General features: G+C 34.4%; 1 protein-coding gene and 1 long non-coding RNA gene across 7 annotated transcripts in view; both read right to left on the reverse strand.

Moving 5' to 3' along the window:
* ERBB4 (erb-b2 receptor tyrosine kinase 4) overlaps window positions 1-23,394 on the reverse strand; it is a 1,134,420-nt gene that overhangs the window by 567,830 nt on the left and 543,196 nt on the right. The gene's annotated exons all lie outside the window — the stretch shown is intronic.
* On the reverse strand, window positions 17,703-23,389 carry LOC146396122 (uncharacterized). The gene is made up of 2 exons (XR_014829283.1): window positions 22,618-23,389; window positions 17,703-20,281 (listed from the first exon to the last, which is right to left on the reverse strand). It is a non-coding gene; the product is annotated as an uncharacterized LOC146396122 (long non-coding RNA).

Here is a 23,394-nt window from a genome sequence, read left to right on the forward strand (position 1 = left end):
GCACTTCCTAGCCTTCTTTTCAGTAGGGTGAATGCAGGGCAACGGACTGAAAACGAGTGAAAATGATTTGTACCACTTTTGTCACTTGGAATTCTCTCTGCAGTCTCCTCAGCCATCAGCCAAAGGCAAAAGAGTCCAAGGTCTTTAAGGAAAGTGGAGCCAGAAAATGGAAGGAACCTGAGTCTTTAAGTGAGCATCTTCTGATCAAGAATACATGCTTTCAATTTGACTTGGATGAGAAACACTTGTGCCAAACCACTGACATTTTTAACGCTGACGTGCTAGAGCACTTCACGTTGTTTGTCCTAAGTACAATCCTAACCAATTTCTCTGGTGACATCCCAACACTTCAACCTCCTAAACTGCTGAACATCAAGGTGCTTTCCAACTTGACAGAAGAGTCATTTCATCATCTTGTGCAAACCTGTTCTAAAGTGGTTGAACACTACAGCATTTTCATTATCAACTTAGTCTTTTGAATAGTTTCTTTTTCCTCTGCTTTGGCATCAAATATCAGAGAATAATCTAACACTTAATCTGGAGTTTTTCTGGATATAGGAAAAAAAATAGAATGAAACAAAGTTTTAAGTCTAGCCTTGATTTCTAGGTCTTCTTAAGCATGAGTATTTCAGAATTTTAAGGTTTTGCATAACAAAACAATGCAAGCAAAACAAACAAGCAAACGTACAAACAACCTCTCTCCATAGCATATGAATATCACCAAGGCAACAAGAATTACGTCTATAAACAAAGGAATTTTTGTAACTGCTAGATATGCATTCAAGATAGGCTTTTGAAAACTGAAATGGAGATATAAAATTATTATCTGAAAAACTGACAAGAATTATCAGATTTCCTCTGGCTAAAATAAACAAATTGCCTATTACAATTTGTATGTCAAGTTTACATAGTTTCATCTGTTTTTATGCACATTATTACTAAAGGTTAATATTACAAAAGCTTTTATAACTGCACTAAAATAGCATGATTCTTCAATTTTCTTTACTGGGCTATTCTAGACTTTAGTTCTTCTATTTTTTTGTAAGAAGTTTACTATCATATACCTTTTTTTATTCTTTTTAGGGCCACACCTGCGGCATATGGAATTTCCCAGGCTTGGTGTCAAATTGAAGCTGCATCTGCCAGCTTATGCTATAACCACATCAACGCAGGATCCTTAACCCACTGGTTGAGGCTATGGATCAAACCTGCATCATCATGGACACTAGGACACTAGGAACTCCCAGATTATGATAACTTTAAAGGAAAGTATTTATTTCAAAAGAGATCTTTACCATATTCTTTCTCTTAGGTCACTTTATCAGACTTAGGTAGTCAAGAAGGAAAAAGTAGAAATTTGTTTTTTGCTAAAAGTCCAGCTTCCCATGCATGCTATCATTTACATCCCAGTGACTTATATCCAATGAAATACACAATTGTTCATTTTCTTTTTCTTTTTTCTTTCTTTCTTTTATTTTTCTTTTTTTTTTCTTTTTTTTTTTTTTTTTTTTTTTGGTCTTTTTGCCTTTTCTAGAGCCACTCCCGTGGCATATGGAGGCTCCCAGGCTAGGGGTCTAATCGGAGCTGTAGCCGCCAGCCTATACCAGAGCCACAGCAATACGGGATCTGAGCTGCATCTGCAATCTACACCACAGATCATGGCAATGCTGGATCCTTAACCCACTAAGCAAGGCTAGGGATAGAACCTGCAACTTCAGGGTTCCTAGTGGGAATCATTAACCACTGAGCCACCACGGGAGCTCCTCATTTTCTTTTTAAGTTGATGTCTCCCTCACAAGAACACATGCTCCATTAAAGAAGACACTTTACCTTCTCACCTCCATTCCCATTCTTACAACTCAATAATATTTACTAATTGGAATATCAGAAGATTTATACATCTTTGTCCACTGCAAATTCAACATTAATTACTGATCCTCCATTTTCTTTCCTAATAACAGCTCTCAATCAATTCTGTACTACAACTTCCTTTAATATATGTTTTAATGGTATTTATGATTAGGCAAACCCACAAATATTTTGATGTTGGAGAGTTGTAAGTATGCCGACAGTGAAGATTCTGCAACATGACATTTCGTGGCACCTTTATTTGGAAGATTCCTAGACACTAAGGGATATAGTAGTTACTTTGAAATGAAATGGATCCTTATAGGTCTGTTAGATTTCTTTTAGATCTGAACAAGTACTTTGTCCCTGACATAAAAAAAGTTGAGTCTGACCCTTGGGGGAAAAAATTAATGTATCATTTACTTAAACATTGATCAAAATAATTAGCAGAATGTGGAATATTAAGAAATAAATTCCTGCAATAGAAATGTCTATCAAATTTAGAATTAACATTCTAGAAAATTATTAAGAACTATTGATAAGCACTTCAAAGCCTAACTTACAATACATTGGTAGAAACAGTTGAGTTGACTAAAGTGATAATGTAAGAAGTTGAAATTTTTCTGTGCTTCATGGTCTGATTGAACTGTTTCTTCTCAAAGCATGTCAATCAGCACCACTTCCATTAACAAGATCTAGAGATGACACTTCTAGAGGTTTTTTTGTTTGTTTGCATACTAGATTTAAGTAATATAACTGTATAGGGGCCTGCTTCCTAGATGGGAAAATAAAGTGTTACAATCACAAATATCTCTACTTAATCAATTCACTTATACAAATAAAAATCATTTAATTTAGAAAAGCATGAAAAATGACCATTCTTAGTGTTCCAAGCAGTAGTTTTTCTTCTCTTTCTGGATTTTGCTGACAGAGATGGAGTGAAGTAACAGCATTCCACAAAGAAAAAACAGTAAATTCCACATCTTCTTTCCAATTCAAAAAGAAGCTGCTCGTTTAAACACCTGCATGTGGGTATATGCACCAATAAAATAAAATGGCTTTTCTTTAACAAATGTCAAATGATTCATTCAGAGATATGGGTAAATGGAATTTATGCTAAGTCCAAAAATGTACTCTTCCAATTAACTATTTCTTTGACATTACTATGTCTCAGTATAAGTTTTCAATATTCAGAATAGAATATCTAGTTATTTCAATACACTTTTCCTTTTCAATTGTTTTTGCAAATTAACTTTGTCTGCAATCAAAAAAGAAAAGAAAAATATACAGTCTTTTGAAAGCATATATGCTGTCACACTGTCCTGATTTAATAGTTTAATTGCTCTCCATTGTTGGTGAATGTAGTGAACAACTGGAAATTCCAAAATGCTTGTCCTTTGGAAGCATATAGAAGTACATAGAAATGCAGAGACAATTCTGAGTTATCAAAATGAATCATATTTCATGTTCTCGTCAACAAAGTTGTACAGAGTTCACAGTACCATAAATAACAGTTTAATAACTCCTATAATATTCCTGACACTTGATTTCTACTGTAGAGATGCCAACATTTTAGTAACAATTCATTCTATTCAATTCAAAGTATCTTTACTAAGCAGCTATGGTATAAAATCTTAGCCTGCTTGGAAGATAAGACATAAGAAAGCATATGTGACCCTCATCCTCAAGGAAATTTACTTTTTAATAAACAAAATAAAGCATTAACAATAGACACAATAATTGCAATGTGGTCAACATTATGGAGACCTGGAAGGAGAAATTTTTTGCCAGTTAAGATTGATTTAGAGCAGTTCCTGTCGTGGTGCAATGGAAATGATTTCAACTAGCAACCAGGAGGTTGTGGGTTCGATCCCTGGCCTTGCTGAGTGGATTAAGGATCTGGTGTTGCCATGAGTTGTGATGTAGGTCACAGATGCAGTTCGTATCTGGCATTGCTGTGGCTGTGGAGTAGGCTGGCAGCTGTAGCTCCAATTAGAGCCCTAGTCTGGGAACCTCCATATGCTGCGGATGTGGCCCTAAAAAGAAAAAAAAAAAAGAGAGAGAGAGAAAAGATTGACTTAGAATGGTATGAATAAATGTGAAGAAATGCAATAGTAAGCTAGTAAAAAGAAAAATGGTATTCTTCGATTTTGATCATATATTTTTTTCTCTAGAGCTTGCCTCATCTTGATAAAATATAGATGGATGATCACTTTTTTAGGAGATAATTCATTCCTTCATTAACAAATGCTGACTTAAATGACATCTCTCTCCCAAAACATTTTTAAGTTTATGTTTTCCCATGTGCTGGTAGTCTTGTTTTAACTTGGCAAGTCTACATAAGTTCCTCTTAGATGAATATATCAGCAAAGAAAACCCAAGTCATGGAAATAGCCTGAGAAAACAACAGCAAATTGTTCATCAACCACCCACTACATGCAACTATATCAATTTATCTCCTGATAAATAAAAGCCTGAATATAAAATATGTGGTTCATACTTTTTGTCTATTTCACCTATTTATTAAGTTTGCTTTCAGTGAAGAAAGTTTTTTTATGAATTTCCTAGCGAAATATATTGCTACATAAATAGACCAAAAGATGCAAAGTGCTCTAAAACATTTATAAACAACAGCAAAAAATACTCTAATGAAATTCTCCCCCTTTGTACTTGTTCTCTTGGTCCATTTACTAAACAACCTTCAGCTATCTAAAAATCATGCATATCTATCAGAGCAAAGAGATTTCTGAGCTTGCTTCCCTAAAGATATGTATATACTGTTATTTAGACATTTTATAGATTTGTTGCTTCACTAGTATAAGAAAGCTCAAAGAAAAAACCTTGTAAACAATCACCATTAATCAGTGCCATTTGTTAAGCATTAAATTCAATATTGCAAAACTTTAAAATTTTCCAGAAAAAAAAATCTTTCGTAGGTCTTATAGATGCTTTGTTTGAAAATGCCGTGAAAATGTTGAAGGCCACATGCTATTATTAGCTCATGTCTCAAGACTTATTTTAAGTAGGTCAAAGTTCATCATTAATGCTAGAATATGGAAATCCATATTTCATACAGTCGCCTTAATCATATTAATTTCTTACAGTTTTCTTGTCAGATTTGATCAGCTCATGACTGTTTTTTAACCTTGTAGAGCAGCTGAAGAACACTTAGGAGTATAAGTGTGTTGGTACTGCAACCCCACCATTCGTACTTATCATTTCTCTTCAACTCAAGCCTCTCAAAATAAATTTTTAATTTGTGAAGTGTTAGTTTAGTTAAAATTCAATAATATCATCTGTAAAACCACTTACCAAGAGCACAATCTGCAATCCTCAGCCATACACTGAAAGCAAAGTCATGAGTGAGGGAGGGCACCATTGCCCACCACTCTACGCTAAGGGACCCTGGCTCTTGTCACAGACACGTGGTGTCAAGTGCTCTGTACGAGGTGTTTGACTGGCACACAGCCTAAGGAAGCACACCAGTGTCAACTCCATATTAGGAAAGCTTACTTTGCTTTTCAAAACTTTTATTAGATAAAATGATGTATAAAGAGATAGATTCCAACAGATGACCATGTGGTGAAGTACACATTGGCAACTGCTGTCCTACATTCTAATAGAGTGAATTTCTAAAGTCCAAACCTATTTAAAACTCTTTAGTGTCTTGTCTTTGTTTACTGCTTTAAGCCCAAACTCTTTTGCAGGGCTTTCAAGGCCATTTGGGATCTGCCTCTAATCTCTACCTTAAAGACATGTCATGCTGCAATAACACTGAACTGTTTCATTTTCCCAACACATGGTGCCTCGATGGTTTGTTCTTGTTCTCGGTGTCCTTTCAGTATGGAATGGCCTCCTGTACATCCTGCTGTGCTTGAACACTCGGGTCACTTCCATGACACTTTTGTGACCCACCCTAGCAGAACATTCTCTTCTGTGCCACCGTTGTGCCTATATGTGAAGTCTACTACAGAAACCATAAATATTTGTACCACCCTTTGAAATACGCATGATCATGTGGACATGAGCTGGCTCGCTATCTCTCTCACTCTTTTTTTGCATGAATTCCTATTTTCTAACACAGTGAATAGCTACTTGGTAACTATTATTGACTGACTGGTAGAAACAAAAATGACAGTAGTTTATTTATCTGCTTGGTGAGAAATGTACCAAACTTTTATAAATTCAGCTAGTTAGTCAGGTTTATATTGCACTTAGCAATAAATTAATGTATAAAATAAACTATGCCATATGGTTACTAAAGATGATATAATAAGGGGGACAAAAGACCATTACATTATTAATTTTGAAAATGCTAAAATAATGTTTGGAAAAATGATGAAATACAAATATTTAAAGATGAAAAATACATAAAATAAATATTTCGTATACAGATTCACAATATAAATGCATATTGAGTGCCTTCTGTGTGCCTGGATAGAGATTTAGGATTAAAAAAAAATGCAGTCCTTGCTCTTTCATAATTTTCAGACTAATGGGCTATACAAGCAGTGATCAGGCAAGTTAGTAAAATTTAGGGTCACTGAGGTGTCCTGGATACTATAAGAATATACCAAAGAAGATGTAAGCTAACCAGAGATTCATAGAAGCTACCACAAGGAAATTTTTTTTTTCTTTTTACAGTCATATCTGTGACAAATGGAAGTTCCCAGGTGAGGGGTCAAATGAGAGCTGCAGCTGCAGTCTATGCCACAGCCATAGCAATGCCAGACCCAAGCTTCACCTGAGATTTATGCTGCACTTGCGGTAATATCAGGCCTTTGAGTGAGAATAGGGATTGAGCCCACATCCTTCTAGACACTATGTAGGGTTTTTAACCTGCTGAGCCACAACGGGAACTCTGTAAACGGTCCCCTTTTTTTGGCTGCACCTGCACCTGTGGAAGGTGTGGAAGTTCCCACCCAGACCAGGGATTGAACTCTCACCACAGCAGTTGCCATGCTGGATCCTTAACCCCCTGAGCCACCAGGGAACTCTGGGGAAGTGATTTTTTCCTTTTTTTTTTTTTAATGAAGGCCTACAGGAAAATGCTTTAAAATATAAGAAAAAATTAAAAAATAAAAATAAAGTATAAGTAAAGGAAAGGAAGTTCTAAGAAAAAGGAAACCTAAATTTGATATCCCTGAAAAGATGGGGAGCAAGAACTATTTGGGAGTCAAACCCCAAAATGTATGGACCACAGAAAACAAGGACCTAACAGGTGGGGATGATGGAGACATGGGTCCAGGACAGAGTGCTTGCAAGCCACTGTCAGTACAAATTGTGAAGGACTTTGGACAAAAACAATACTGAGGGGCCCTTCAATAGAATGCAGGGCATTCCTAGAGGAGTCTTCTAGGTGATCTGATTCTATAAGGCTCTGCACTTTTATATTTGGCTGAGCTATTTTGCGACTTTTTAGGGACCCAAGTTTACTTCTGAAAAGCTGATGTAAGTACAAATTATTCCTGTCCACAGAAATGCAAATGATTTTGTCCAGTAAAGATACCACTGAGATGATTCTAAGCATTTCAGTTTGTTTTAGGATATAGTTTGGCATCTATTGCAAGAATCATTTCAGCATTCCTCATTGCCTATGTCTATTCCTCAGATTCTTTTTTGAAGATAGGAAGTTCTATTGGGAATTCGAATAGAATGAGGTAGCTCGAGAGATGTTTAGGAGGAAGGCTATACTAATGATAGCAGATAAAGGAGAGGGAAGAGTGAAGGAAAGCATGACTCTGATATTTCTGGAATGATAAATTGAGTGGATGATAGTTCCAGTTATTGAGAAGAAAACAGGCTTGAGTGAAAGGAAAACTGTATTTTTAGTAGGATCTTTGTGTATCTATAGAGTTTTTTCAATCAGTATCCAATGGACACCTCATTATTGCTAGCTTATTTTGCCAAGCATTTTTAAAATAGCTCCTGACATATCCAACACAAACAACTGAGAATAAAGGCACATACTGAAGATAAAATTAGATCATTTTGTACTATATATCTATACAGTGACTGAGTCTACAATGTACTATATTTAGAAATAATGTGAGTTCCTTTTGTGGCTCAGCAGTACGGAATTTGATTACTATCCATGAGGACACGGTTAGATTTCTGGCCCTGCTCAGTGGGTGAAAGATCCAGTGTTGCCATGAGCTCTGGTGTAGGTCACAGGGGCAGCTTGGATCCAGGGTTGCTGTGGCTGTGGTATACGCCAGTAGCTGAAGTTCTGATTGGACTCCTAGCCTGGGAACTTCCATATGCCATGGGTACAGCCCTAAAAAGACAATAAATAAATAAATAAATAAATAAAATAATGACCAAGAAATATTCCCTTGTTCTGATTTCCTTTCCAAGATCCCAAATCTAATCTAAAATGTAAAAATCATCAAATAATTCTAAATCTTAAGGTCAGTCTTAATGACGAAGCTCTAAAACCATCATATCTCAAAATGTAACAGAAGGGACCTTTGATATCATCTTGTCTGCCCAGAACCTAGAAAATAGGGTCTTTGCAGATGTAATTAGGTCAGGTGAGTTCCTAAGCCAAGGATTTGTGTCCTTATTTGGAGAGAGAGGAAAAAAAAAAAAAAAAAAAAAGAGAGAGACATTCAGGGAGAACTCCATGTGAAGACAGAGGCAGAGGCTGGAGTGAATTGTCTGCCAGACAAGAAATGCTGAGGATGCCAGCAACCACAAGAAGCTGGGAGAGAGGCAGGAAACAGATCCTTCCTCAGAACAACCAACATTCCTGGTTCCTTGATGTTGGACTTCTAGCTTCCAGAACTGTGAGAGAATATATTTCTGCTGTTTAAAGCCCCTCAGGTTGTGATACTTTCTTACAGTAGCCCTAGGAAACGAAGAGACCGCCAAAGGCCTTTTACTGCATGGATGAATACATGGGATCTGGAGAGGATAAATGATTTATTAAAGATCATATAGCTAATTATTGTTAGAATCAGCACTAGAAGTCATTATTTCCCAAGCAGTTTTACTAACTTTAGGATTTATTACACTCACTGCAACTGAGATTATGTTGTACTGAAAGCACAATGTTACAAGAACTAGTACATCAACACGGCTTTCAGAGTTCCCACCATGGTACGGTGGGTTAAGAATCTGCAGCTGTGGCTCGGAGTCATTCCTTGGCTTCTGTATGTCATAGGTGTGGACATTAAAAAACAAACAAACAAAAAAAACTCCTTTCAGATTTAAGTTATTTTAATTTCATACTTGAGAGGTGGAATAGCCTGTTGGTCAAGAACATGGACTCTAGGCCTGAGTTTGACACTCTCTACCTGTTTTCTATTAGAAAAGTAGGGACAACAAGCATATTTGAAGCATAGAGTTATTGTTAGAATTACATGACATAACATGTGAAAGCACCTGGAATAGTGCCTGGCATACATTAAAGGTTATGTTACTGTTTGGTTTTTAACTCTGAAAATATTCACTAATTATAGCTAAACATTTAAAATAACTGACTCTGGATCAAGTAAACCTTACTTAATGATCACAGAGATGATGGTGAAATTAAAAGCAAATAATAGTTTTATTTAAACGGGCATTTTAACAAAGAAGAGACAAAGAATGCCAGTGATATTTTGTGAAATATAACAACAAAAAATGTAATACTAAAATATAAGTAACTAATATAAGATACGAGTTCCAGTCATGGATGTGAACAACTATATCACTCATGGTTATCTTCTTCTAATAAACAAGGGATTACATTGCTAAGTGCTTAAGTAGGTAAAGTGAGATCTTATAATCACAAAGCATATTGCCAATCACAAATATCTCAAAATATCAAATAATTCATAACATATTCAAAAAAAATTAACCTTCAAAGTTTGAGAAAAGAAAGAAACAACAGAAGTGCTTAATATCTTGGGCACTTAAAGGAGATTTTACTTAAATAAACCAGGTTAGAATTCAGAGTTTTAAAGGCTACAATTTCCAAGACTTCATCTTTTCAATGGCATATTACTAGCGACATTACATATTTCTGGCATTCATAACTTTCAAAATGTGGTTGATGTGAAAAATAACAATGTAATTATTTTTAATGTACTTTGCACACTTTAATTAGGACTTTTTTATTACCAGGCAGGATTAAAGAAAAATAATTCACTGGGCAGAAGAAAAAGATTTTTAGAATATAAATTTTTTTTACTGTTAATACCAGTTACCTGTGAACTTAAATTAATATTCAAAGCTGCTGTTATTAAAAGCACAACACTTAATAGACATATAGTTTAATGGAACAGGAGAGAGAGCTCAGAAATAAACCCACACTTAGATGGTCAATTAATTTATAACAAAGGAGCCAAAAATTTACAGTAAAGAAAAGATTGTTTCTTCAATAAATGATGTTGAGAAAACTGGAGATAAACATGAAAAAAAAAAAGCATGAAACTGGACTATATTCTTATACCATGTTAAAAAATATATATAAAATGCATTAAAGATTTAAATGTTAGACCTGAAACCATGGAACTCCTATAGAAAACACAGGCGGTACACTCTTTGACATTAGTTTTAGCAATAACTTTTTGGATCTGTCTCCTCAGGCAAGGGCAACAAAAGCACAAATAAACACATGGGCCTATAAGAAACTAAAGAGCTTTTTCACAATGAAAGAAATCATCAACAAAAAGAAAAGGCAACCTCTTGAATGGGAGAATATATTTGCAAACAATATGGGCAATAAGAGGTTAATATCCAAATTATATAAAGCCACATACAACTTGATATCAAAAACAAAAACAGAACAAAACAAAACATAAACAATCTAATCAAAACATGAGTAGGGGACCTCATAGACATTTTTCCAAGGAAGATACACAGATGGCCAAGAGGCACCTGAAAAGATTCTCAATATCATTGATCATTATGGAAATGCAAATCAAAACTACAATGAGATATCACTTCACACTTGTCAGAATGGCTATTATCAAAAAGGCAACAAATAACAAGTGTTGGTGAGGATGCAGAGAAAAGGGTATCCTCATCCACTCTGTGGGAATGTAAATTGGTACAGGTACTATGGAAAACTCCATGGAGATTCCTCAAAAATTAAAATTATTACCACAAAATTGGGCAATTCCACATCTGGATATTTATCTGAAGTAAATAAAAACACTAATCCAAAATGATAATATATACCGCAATGTTCACTGCAGTACTATTTACTAATCAAGATATGGAAGCAACTTATTCACTGGTAGATGAGTGAATAAAGGAGGTGTAGTTTATATATATATATATATATATATATAGGTGTAGTTTGTATATATATGCATATATAAAATCAAATATTACTCAGCAATATGACAGGAAATAATCTTGTCATTTGCTACAAGTTGGACTTCAGGGTGTTATGCTAAGTCAAATAATTCAGACAGAGAAAGACAATGCTCTATGATTTTCGATGTAAAATCTCAAAAGTAAAACGAATGAACAAACAAAACTGAAACAGAACCATAGATACAGAGAACAAACTGGTGTTGGATAGAGAGGGAGAAAGGGTGGGTGAAATGGGTAAAGAAGATTAAGGGGTGCAAACTTTCAGTTATAAAATATAAGTAAAGCACGGCATAGAGAATATAGTCCATAATATCATAATAAATTGCATGATGACAGATAATTATTATATTTACTGTGGTGATTTGTTTGTAATGTATATAAATGTTGATCAGTTTGTAATATATATTGTTGATCAATTTGTAATATATATTAATGATGAATCACTATGCTGCACACCAGAAATGAAAATATGTCAACTATACTTGAATAAAAATAAATCAATAAAAGTATAGGGTTCAAACTATCACCACTTAAATACTGGGTTACACCACTCACTAGTTTTCTAATTTAAGCAAGTTGGTTTCTTTCTAAGCCTTACTCTCCCCATCTCTAAATAAGGATACGAGTCTTAGCTACCTCAAAGTACATCATACACACCCATGTCACTACGCTCATGTATAAAATTTATCTGCCTTATTTGAAATCTACTTTTCTAAAAATAAGAACCCATGCTTGAATCAGCCAGTGATCTCTCATTAATACAAACTCTAAAATAGTTACATTTCCCAGTGTTCTTTTTTTATTCTATATCTTCATTCATTTCTTTTTTTTTTAAACAGAACTATGAGCATAATAGAAATCTTTAAAGATCATTTTCCTGCTTTTGGGATGGTGAAAAATCCCAAATATTTTGGGAAAGACAAATATTCACCAGATGACACACTTTAAATAGAATGGGTCTCCAGAAAGAAGTTTGCAGAGTTGAAGTCTCTGTAATTCTTTATATCTTTTTGCAAGAATCAATAAAGTCCTCAGTTTCATCAGTCTGTAATATAACCCCCTCGAATTTTTTTCCTTTTCAAACTTTATCCATTTGCTATAATTAAAATTTTTCCTAAAATCAAATATGTTATTCTTTTGAATTTTACAACTATCAAGGTTTAGACAACTGTTGCCCAATGTCACTGTTTCCTTAGCTTCATCTAATGTTCCAACGATCCTGTTTGTTCCTTCATCCCTAGAATATATTCTTATACTTGTATAAGTTTCTTCCATTTATTCAATTTAAAACAGTAAGGAAAAAAAATTGTTATCCTCTCCTTCAGTTAGGCCATGCATTGTAATTTTCTACCAAAATGACCATCTTGTCTTAAGCATCCACTTTTCAGTTGTTAGTAGGGAGCAAAAAGTTGGGATTACCCAGTAGGTGATTTGCTGTGCTATGAAGCATAATTATTATCCTGTTAGAGGAGTAGTTTGACCTCTATTTTATGCATAAAAATGGGTAATATAGTTAATAATATGATATTCAAGAGTACCACAGTCACTTTTCAACTCCACCCATGTTTTATTTGAATGTCTTCCTCAGAAACAGAGCTCCTATTCATTTTATTCATATAAATTTGGTGTATGAAATTAGAGCAAAATAGAATCATTCATCTCTTAGCTTGTATTTACTACCATATTTATAATATAAATTAGTAACATCAATAAAAATAATACCTACAAGTAAGATAATCCTTGAAAATAAGTATAATTAATTTAGGGAAAAGTAGATACAGTATTAGTATTAATGTTCATTAAACCCTCTTAAAAATTCTTTACAAAATAAAAGAAAGGATTTATCATACCATTTTCAATCATGAATCTGCCTGGCACTAAACAAGTTTTAGGCATTTGAATAAATGTCTACTAAGCAAATGTGAAAGTGGATTTTTGTGTAGGCAGTGAATTGTATAACACTTTTGAAATTTATATTGCATTATTATAATAAAAATCCATAAAAATGTCCGTGGGATTAACATAGTTAGGGCTGTAGGAGTTCCTACAACTTCAATGTATTATGCAAACTGTAAGCATCCTACTTCTTTTTAACAAAGCCCTATAAATGTTCCTGGAAGGTTATCTTAATATTCAGACTACGTTGAAATAACTTCATTTTCTACAAGATTCCACAAGATTTTCCTAAGTGCTTACTATGTGTGTAGTATTGTACCAGATTGTGAAGAAAATAGCCAAAATAATAATGACAATAATAAGACATTAAAAAAAAAAACTATTCAGGCTGTTTCCAGGACAATTCAGCTTCTAATAATTTGTTAAATTTAAAATATACAGCCAGTTACACCTATGTTATTTGAAGCAGGGAGGATGCTTATTCATACAGTTAGAACAGTGCCACTCATTCTGTTTCTTAGGTGCTCAACTGAAAATTCAGTCTGGGACATACAAATGTATCTTGGACCAACCTATCTGGAGGATGTCTGATGTTGCAAAGTTTAGAAGATAGAAACATAAGCATCTAATGAGCATAAGGTAGTGACTCAATAGGAATGCCAGGTTAGAAGTTAGTAAATCCAGGTTTATGGGACTGAAAATTGTTAACATATTTTAAATGGCAATATTATTTTAACTACATAGAAAACTTTCAAGGGACAAAATTCATTTGAAAAGCAAATTCTAGCATATATAGATTTTACTCGTTTCAAAAATTCATTATATATGACAAATGCACTGTGGTTGATACTGAATACTATCCTAAAATAGGTAATTAAAATTCAATTCTAGTGATGGCCATGACTGACATAGTAGGGCTTTTGCTGTGAATTTCATATTCACTTCTTCAACTAATATCTACTGAATGCTTCTGTTGTGACACTTCCAGAAAATACTTGAGAAGAATATTGAATAAATACATACTACACACCATAAACAAATAAACTATTAAAATATACAACTGCAGATGGTGATTAATGCTGTGTATAAAAAATAAGCAACTAAAATTATTTTTAACCCCCCCTTTTTTTTACTGTATTTGACCAACAACCAAGGCTCTACCATTTTAAAACATAAATGTAATGAGGTACCTAAAATAAAAATAAAACAACACAATGACAAGAGAAATCTGGTCATTCAGCAATATTAAAGATGTGCATTCAGACTGCAGTGTCATAGGATAGGATATCCCAAAATATTACAACAGTGCATTTAAATGTCCTCCTTACATGTTTTATTCTGAAATGAATTAAAGAGATATGTATTGAAATTTTTGCAAGATAACAACAGGATTGAGGGAGAAACAACTTGAGGGAGAAAGGCTGCTTTATGAAGCTTGAATTACTCTTGTACCACCTGATACAGAAAAGACCATTAAATTGGTCTTTAAGGTTTATCCCATAGTGTGACTAGGAAAGAGGACAGAGCAAAATGAACAGAAAGGAAGTCAGATCAAAGAGGGAAGAGGGAGGCATTTGAGAGAAGTGTGAACACGTATGCCTAACGCCTAGATGTTTTCTCTAGGTTTTTAGCCGAGCTAGTGTCTGGGTTGGCGAGGAGTAGAATGGATGCCAAAATGAAAATTAAGTTGACAGGCTTAACTGGACAGAAAATTAACTTGACAAGCTGTGTTGAGGCCCCAAAAGGGGATTCTTTGTTGGTGTGGAGGGAGTGAGGAGGCATGACAATGCACAGAAGCTTAGCAAGTTAGGAAGACGGAAGAGGTATAACTGGATGGAGAGGAGGTCTGGTTTGCATTACAATGTTTCTATTTTTATTACAAATTGAACAGACTCAGCAAGCCACACAGTGTGAACATTCCTTCCTCCTCATACACATCTATGCTCTTTCAGAGGTTTTCAGTGGGCCCAACCACCTGAGTCAGGGAACTGGGTAGGATATGGCAAAATCCCCACAGTGTACACAGTCGGCCAGTGACAGGTAGGCCAAGTATGGAGGAAAGGGCCTGGGATCCCCAACCGGAAAACAAAGTCAGTCGGTCAGTCTGTCTGTCTGTCTATCTATCTATCATATGGGAAAAAAGGAGGGACCCATGGCTTCATCAGGGACACAGTGAAAAATATCCTCCAACAGCTCAAGAACAGGATCTAGCCAAACATTCTTACAGACTCAGACCACTCCTCACTTTAAACATGGGATGAGAGAGGATTTGGAGGATGTTGTGGACATTGCAATAACACCCTTCACTCTGACTCCAGAGGCCATGCAAATTTCCCTCACCCAGTGCACCAGACACACCCAGCTGTGGTGGAGGAGAGAGAGCAAGACATTATAGAACCCAAACTAAGTATTATCTGGAATGGATGTTTTGCTTTCTTCCAGTTTAATTAATAAACCAAACCAAACCAAACAAAATGTCAATAAAATATTTCATCTGAATAATCAAAAATTATTGTCTGAAACCTAGTAGGCAGGTGTTCAAAAAGAGTAGAGAATCGGGAGTCTGCATCATGGCTCAGAGGTAACAAGCCTGACTAGTATCCATGAAGACACGAATCCCTGGCCTTGCTCAGGGGACTAAGGATACAGCATTGCCATGAACTATGGTGGAGGTCACAAACATGGCTCAGATCCTATGTTACTGTGGATGTGGCTGTGGCCGGCAGCTACAGCTCTGAATCAGACCCTAGCCTAGGAACTTTCATGTGCTGCGGGTGCGGCACTAGAAAGACAAATAAATAAATAAATAAATAAATAAATAAATAAATATCAGTAATAGATCAAATAATAAATAAGTAAAGTATAATTCCTCTGCTCAGCTTCATGTCAGTGAGAAAATTTGTTACCTCAGAACAGTTTTGAGTGCCAATGAGTTAACTGCTCAAGAAAACAAGTTTTGGGTGATACCTAAAACATTGAACAATCTAATTTATAAAGAAGAAAGGACAGAAGGAATGGAAGGAACACAGGGAGTAAAACAAAGTCATCACCCATGACTATATTGCAAGGCTTCCTAAAATTACCATTATATATTTCTTATTAGACAAGATTTCTTTTCCTAATAAATTAAAGGAAATATAAAACATGATTATTAAAATGTTAAATAATTTTAATTGTCCTTGTAGGATTTGATTAAATATTGTGTTTAAGATCACTTGGGGGGTGGGGGGCAGATCCCAGTAAGAAATAGATCTTTTCATGCCAGTGTCTCTTTGAAAATATATCAGATTCAGTGTGCTGTGTTATTAAGAATGCAATTTTTTTTAGAATCGTTAGTTATTTTCCCACACATTATATTATTATACTATTTATGTTTCGGCCACATAAATTTAAATTTTCATATGGTCAAGGATACAATTTTTTATATCTTACACTAATTTCATGTTTAGAAATACCTTACTATCTGATAACAGTTAAATACTTATTTGTATTTTATTCTAATACATATAGGATTTGATTTTTACATTTAACTCCTTAATTTCTTTGGAATTCAATTTTGCTTACATTGTTTCAAAAATAATGTTTTCCTCAAATGATGATTCTGAACAAGTATGTATAACTTTTCAGTTCTGAAGCTGTCATCTTTTTATAGTGAAGAGTTGCACCTAAAAAACTGTTTAACTCAAAGTACAGTCCAAAGAAAGTCTTAGACATCCCATCAAAGAGAAGAATAAAATTTAGTCAGTGAGCAATAGCAAAACAACAGCATAATTAGCAGAGAAGGAATTCCCAGGAAACCTTCTTAGGAGTCATTCTGCAAAGAATGCACCATATTCTTAATTGTTCATTAAGCTGTTCACAAGAACATGAACACAGATATCCAAAACTAGCAGTTCCCGCAGTGGCTCAGCAGAAATGAATCCAACGAGTATCTAGGAGGATACAGGTTCGATCCCTGGCCTTGCTCAGTGGTTTGGGAATCTGGCATTGCTGTGAGTTATGGTGTAGTTTGCAGATGCAGCTCGGATTTGGCATTGCTGTGGCTGTGATGTAGGCCAGTGGCTACAGTTCCAATTCGACCCCTAGCCTGGGAACATCCATATAGCATGGGTGCAGCTCCAAAAAGACAAAAAATAAAAATAAACTATAAGATCTAATATGACTAAACTTCAAGTTATCAAGGCCTTGACACTCTGACAATTCCCACAGCTTTTATTCCAACAGAGAACAGTGTGCAACATGGAACATAGAACAGAAACCCTGAGAGCAGGATTCAGAAAAAGCCATTTCCCACAAAACCCTATTAAAGCAATTCATTAATGTCTTGTTATTTTCTAGGCACTTAATGTCAGACTAGAATAAAAATGCTTTGTAATTAGCTTTATTTAATAATCTTTAAGTAAATAAAATACAATTTTTGTTCCACTGTTTGGGCTCTCATTCAAATTTTCTGCTCTTTATAGGAAATCTTGAGTTAACTATCCCAGATATTTTTAGATATACATCTAAATCTGAGTTAACTGTGATGACTATAATAATACTTATGTGCAATTGTGCCAAAAATCTCTCAGTGGCTTCCTTTTATCTATTAAATTAAAATCTAAGTGCTTCAACATTGCTTTTAAGACTTTTGCCTTTTTACTCCCTCATTTCTTTTTCTTTTTCTTTTTTTGCTTTTTATTTATTTATTTATTTTTTATTTTTTTACTTTTTGGGCCACACCTGCTGCATAGGGAAATTCCCAGGCTAGGGGTCGAATAAAGCTACAGCTTCAGGCCTACACCACAGATACAGCAACACAGGATCTGAGCCATGACGGCGAAGTACACCACAGCTCACAGCAATGTTGGATCCTTAACCCACTGAATGAGGTCATTTGGTGATACCTAGAGTAGAATATCTTATCAGAGATATGTCCCAAATAAGACTATATTAGAAACCATTTCTTATCATCTAACAATGATGATCTTTCCAAGGTTGATGAGAGGTTAATGGAGTGGCTAATGGATTGATCACATGGCATAGAGTGAAGCATTGTGGGGGTAGATAAATTGTGTTTGCTAATAGGAAATGGGTGCAGAAAATAAACAGAAAATTTGACTACTATCCCCATTTTCAGTCTTCTGGAAGACAGATGATGGCAATTAGATTTGTTTCTTTTTACTAACAGAATATAGATAACTGCCAAGAAGAGTACCCTTATGACAAGTATGAATCATTAAACTACTTAGATTTCAGTCAATATGATTGGACATTATTCTGTCAATTATAAAATTTGAAATAAACACGTTTAATAAACTGAAAAAAATATTATGCCTAATTATGCATAAATTCCGAATTCCTGATAGTTATTAAATGTATTGTACTTTCCTGAGACCCTGAACATTACTGCCTGTGTCTCAGACACCACAGCTAATCCCTCTGACTTCTCACTCTCTTAAGCCCCTCTCTATAAAGTGCAATCGCTCAGACCTCAGGAGCAATGTGACTTCATCCAGAAAGTCTTATCAGCTGCCAAGACTGGCCTAGAAGAATGGCTTTGAACTGTGTACTTCCATACCCTATTCATGATGGCCCATATATACACAAGGGGTTTAGTAAATAGTGTTGAATAAATCAGTAATGAAGGAAAAGGACATTTGGTATCAAGAGTGATACACTTTTACGTCAACAGATCCTAGGAGAATAGTACCTTAAGGTATATTCTTTTTTGAGTCTATTATATTTCAGTATAAGTCAAATTCAATATGATCTTTGTCTTATTGTTCTAATAGATATGTTATCTCTAAAAAAATCATTCATTTTTAACTTGGGTGACTGTCAAGGTAGACACTAATTAGTATCATGATTTCTTCCCAATATTCTAAAAATAATTTTAAATGATTCCACCACATAGGCATTTTGGTAGAATTTTATCACTTTTGTCATTTCTATGCAAGATTCCATGTCTTTTTACAAAGCTAAAAATTTGGTTCTTAATTTTTCATGTAGCAAAACCCTCAAATTAAGTACAGATATTATACTTATTTTATTATTCATCAGCCTCTAGTAACTATTGATAACAGAATATATTACATAAATAGGTAGTATTAAAATTTAACAAAAATTTTAGAGTATCCCTCCCCCTGATTTAAGAATAAAAGATGATAGACTATTTATAAGAAGAAGCTACATATTTTTGTTGGTTATGCCTAACAGGGAAATATTACCATACCATATTTAACCAGAGGAATCCCATTAGAAATGGAAGGCACCCACTGTTAAAAATCTAATTAAGGTTTCCCCAAACTATGAGCATACCTGTTCAGTTAAAAAAAAGAAATATATAAAAATATTTGATTGTATTTTTTGAAAAAATACTTCATAGACATTATAATCTTTTTTGTGAAATTTATGATTATCTAGGCCTTTGGTTCATTTCTTCATTTTGCAGTACAAGCTGCTGGTATAGCAAAAGGAGCTTTCACATGCTTGGTTCACTCATTAATAATTTCTTTTTATGTGTCAATGAATAAGTGAAGGGTCTCTCTGAGGCCACCTATAAGAGCATATATATTTAATTTTAGTCTATATAAAACATAAATGCCTTGCTAAAACTTGGGTGGACTTGAGATGCTAGAAAAGATCAAAAGGATGTTTTCACTGTATTTGTTACATGGACAGTCACTCTTGGTGAAGGACCAAACATCACTTAAGAGGGCTAAAAGTGGGGATAATGAAGCAAAGATGAAAAAAGATGGCAGAAATAGAAATGGAAGTTCTGCAATTTGCAATGTGACCAACTGAAGAGACAATGAGAAGGGAATATGAGTCAATATATCTAGATTCTGGTATGTGGATACCATATGTGCTGCGTTAACTGCAAATCTAGAAGCGTGCCTCTGTCCTCCAATCTATCAAAGAAGAGATGCATCATAAGGAAGCAAGAAACCTACCCAAAATCTAACACTCTTGACTTGTGAAAAAAAAAATCCAAACAATCAATGTATTGAAATAAAAAAATGTCTGCAAAAGTTTAACAAAAGGAGACACATGTATCTTGGTAAATACATGGTAAACTGCTAAATTTCAAAATCAAAGTGAACTAAATGCACTTTGGTGAGTAGTCTTCAACCAGTTTGCAAATATATATGCACTAGTGGAGATTTGTTTTTTACGAATTGGTGGAATTATTTCTCTCTCTCTCTTGTTTTTGTGGCCGCACCTGAAGAATATGGAAGTTCCCAGGCTAGCAGTTGAATTGGAGCTGCAGCTGCTGGCCTACACCACAGCCACAGCAATGCCGGATTTGAGCAGCAAATTTTGACCTATGCTGCAGCTTGTGGCAACACCAGATCCTTAACCCACTGAGGGAGCCCAGTGATCGAATTGGCATCCTCATGGACATTATGTCAGGTTCTTAATGTGCTGAGACACAAGAGAAACTCCAAAATTGATAAATATTTAATATAGTCACCCCTTCATTTTCACTTCAAAAGTTAAACATTATTGATTGTCATACATTTTACCACACACACTCACCCCTAAGTGAGGAAGAATGAAATGTGTAAAGTCCAAAGATAACTAAAAGTTGAAAATATGGTCTCTGAGATCATTTATATCCTGAAATCAGTATAGACTGTGTTAGATTAAGCATTACTTTTTAAGGTAAGAGATGATTTTGCTTACTTGCTTAGGATATGAAATGACAATAATCTTTTGAAGTGATTTCTCTGCAACAAGTATTAATGATCACTGTACTATCTCTCCATTTATAGACAAATTAGAAGTTAATTTTTTTGGAAAATAATTGCACAACTATACTTTGAAGTGTAAAACAAACAAAAAAAACTTTTCCAAAAATCATGTAGAAGGAAAATGTTTAGTTATATCCCTTTTTAATTATTTTCATTTCTTGGTGTATTTTTATTTTAATTAAACTAGCATAAATCTTTCAACAGAGACATAATTAGAGTTTTTGTATATTTAATAACTGATAGTTTATTCTTTTCTGCCCTACGGTAGACTTTATTACATAGGAAAATTAGTTTTTCCCATATAATTCTATGCCTCCCATTTATCTGATTTTATTGACTGCCTTAATTAAAGTGACAGAATATATTAGCAATTGATTTTGTGATAAAATAGGTAATTGTAATTAATTAGTTTTAAAATAATTAGCATAAATCAATTTTCTACTAGCTCTCATTGTTTGCTTTTTTACAATTCATGCTCTTGGGTCATTATTAATAACATACAGTAATGCTACTTCCCTTGGTCAGAGAGTTACACAAAATATACTTTTTCGCTATTTTCTTTTTAACTCCATGGTGGTTTTCTGAATAAGTCTTGAACATTCCTGAAGAGTTGAGACTCTTGAGCTATATTTAATTTCAATAAGTTGAAGATGCTTTAAACTAAAAGTAATGTTAACACATTATTGTACATTTAACTATTAAAGAAGAATTGAGAGAATGGGATTAAATTCCTATAAAAGACCATTTACACAGAAACTCCCAATGTTTACTGATTTTGTTCATTTACATACTAAAATAATCATAGCTGTATGTGGATTGTTTCGTTTAAATTTCTTCTGCAGCTACATATAATTTCTTTTTGTGTTGGAAATCACTTCTTTAAAATTTACTAATATTTTAGGAGTTCCCATCATGGCTCAGCCAAAATGAATCTGAGTAGCATCCAAGAGGACACAGGTTCAGTCCCTGGCCTCACTCAGTGGGTTAAGGATCTGGAGTTCCCATGAAATCTGGTGTAGTTTGCAAACATGCCTCAGCTCCAGCATTTCTGTGGCTGTGGCGTAGGCCAATCGCTACAGCTCCAATTTGACTGGAAACCTCCATATGCACAGGTGTGGCCCTAAAAAGACAAAATAAATAAACAAATAAATAAATTTACTAATATTTTAGAGCTGGAACCATCTTACATGTATATTTTACCATAAAATCTTTAGCAAGTTTAGTGTGACGATCAGGAAGTAGTCAACCAATGATTCATCTGTCTCATAAAAAAAAAAAAAACTTCTTTTAATATCAGAAGAGTAATTACTATAACTCCATGAAAAATAAATTGGTTATATGTTATGACTAGTTATAGTACAGTAGCAACCAATAGAACATTTGAGAGATTTCAAAATTCCCTTCTAAAATATATTGTTACAGTTTCTAATCTTATGACATTGTTTTTCTAAAAAAAACTTCATAACCTCATTTTTATAATTAATAAAGAAATTAACACTATCACTTATCTTTCATTTCAGAAGAAAGAATAAAAATGTCAGATAGACATCACTAGATATCTGTCAATGTTATATTTGCCAAGGTTTGAGTGCTAAGAATGATCTTCATGGAGTTCCCGTTGTGGCTCAGTGGTTAACGAATCTGACTAGGAACCATGAGGTTGCAGATTCAATCCCTGGCCTTGCTCAGTGGGTTAAGGATCTGGTGTTGTCATGAGCTGTGGTGTAGGTCGCAGACGCAGCTCGGATCCCGCATTGCTGTGGATGTGGCGAAGGCTGACAGCTACAGCTCCAATTGGACCCCTAGCCTGGGAACCCCCATATGCCACAGGAGCAACCCTAGAAAAGGCAAAAAGACAAAAAAAAAAAAAAAAGATCTTCATATCATACAGCCCAGGAGTTATTATATTGATGTTAAATTTAAATATCGAGCTACAAAATATTGACCTTAGATAAGTGAGGAAATAAAAGTCACAAATTTTTTCCTGTGCAAGATGAATATTCTCAAAGTTCAGGGATACTTTTTCAATATTAACTAGCTGCTATGTCAGCAGATTTCTGCTACCAATAGTCAAGGAAGCAGGTCTGGTAGTAAAATCAATGAAGGCCAGGTAGGAGCTTAAGAGAAGGAAGAAAGAAAGGTTATAATTTCTCTTCTTTGGTAGTCACACCATGGCACATTACAGGGTCAGGATCAAAACTACTTTTGAATTAAGAGCCCATGAGCAAGACAGAGTGAATGTTACAGTTTCGTAGAGCGACATGGACAATCCTTCTAAAGTTGAATTTCAAATTGACTTAAATTCTAAGTTCAGAATATTTCATAAACCATGAAATATAGGTAACAAGATCAGAAAAAAATTCTACCAAAATTCTATAAATGAACAGAATTACATACACATATATATTTCATAACATACACTTTTATGTAAAACCACAGGGGATAAACATTATGCAGTATTAATGCTGAATATTACAAATAAAAAGTATGTTTTTCTTACATAGAAGGGAAAAAAATTATGTTCAACACTGAGCACTAATTCACAATGAAGCCAGAGAGAATACTTTGGCATCTCTCATTTTCATGTTGTGTTTTGGTATAAAAT

The sequence above is a fragment of the Sus scrofa genome, chromosome 15 (assembly GCF_054392235.1).
Source record: "Sus scrofa isolate SSC_HxYL_T2T_F1_AM1 chromosome 15, Sscrofa_HxYL_maternal_Yorkshire_Landrace_v2.0, whole genome shotgun sequence".
NCBI classification, from domain to species: Eukaryota; Metazoa; Chordata; class Mammalia; order Artiodactyla; family Suidae; genus Sus; species Sus scrofa.